Genomic DNA, 655 nt, shown 5'->3' with positions numbered 1-655 from the left:
GCAGGAAGCCACTTCTCCCAAGTGTTACACCTCTTCATGTGCTTTTGGTGCATGTTTATCCTAAAATGTACTCTTTGTAGAAAGAGCTTGACTTAATGCAGTTTTAATGCTGGCCAAATCCACCATCTTTAGCGACTGTTTGCAGAGCTCACGTGGTGCTCACGGCAGATGGAGCTTAGGCACTGGGGAGGTCTCACCTGACGCCCTGGTGTCTCCAACCCAAGTTCCAATCAGCCTCCAGATCCTCTACTGACCGCAAACTGCAGATCTGAAAGATAGCGGGTTCTAACCACAAGGCAAAAATGACTGCCTGACAAAAGGACCTTAGAAATGCAAAGAAGTGCTCACTTCAGCAGCACATATACTAAAATTGGAACAATACAGAGAAGATTAGCATGACCCCTGCGCAAGGATGACAGGCAAATTCGTGAAGCATTCCGTATTTTTTTAAATAAAGAATAAAAAATTAGGGCCCGGAGAGATGGCACAGCGGCGTTTGCCTTGCAAGCAGCCGATCCAGGACCAAAGGTGGTTGGTTCGAATCCCGGTGTCCCATATGGTCCCCTGTGCCTGCCAGGAGCTATTTCTGAGCAGGAGTATAACCCCTGAGCACCGCCGGGTGTGGCCCAAAAACTAAAAAAAAAAAAAAAAAAAA

The 655-nt window shown here is 47.0% G+C and overlaps 1 non-coding gene across 1 annotated transcript; it reads left to right on the top strand.

Annotated features, from left to right (window-relative positions):
• The first annotated feature begins 340 nt into the window (after nt 1-340).
• LOC125997016 (U6 spliceosomal RNA) lies at nt 341-447 on the top strand. The gene has a single exon (XR_007491620.1). It is a non-coding gene; the product is annotated as a U6 spliceosomal RNA (small nuclear RNA).
• Nucleotides 448-655: the final 208 nt, after the last annotated feature.

The sequence above is a fragment of the Suncus etruscus genome, chromosome 1, assembly GCF_024139225.1.
Source record: "Suncus etruscus isolate mSunEtr1 chromosome 1, mSunEtr1.pri.cur, whole genome shotgun sequence".
In the NCBI taxonomy this organism is placed as follows: domain Eukaryota; kingdom Metazoa; phylum Chordata; class Mammalia; order Eulipotyphla; family Soricidae; genus Suncus; species Suncus etruscus.
Note: the sequence above shows the minus strand (reverse complement) of the source record. Positions and strands in the feature narration are given on the sequence as shown.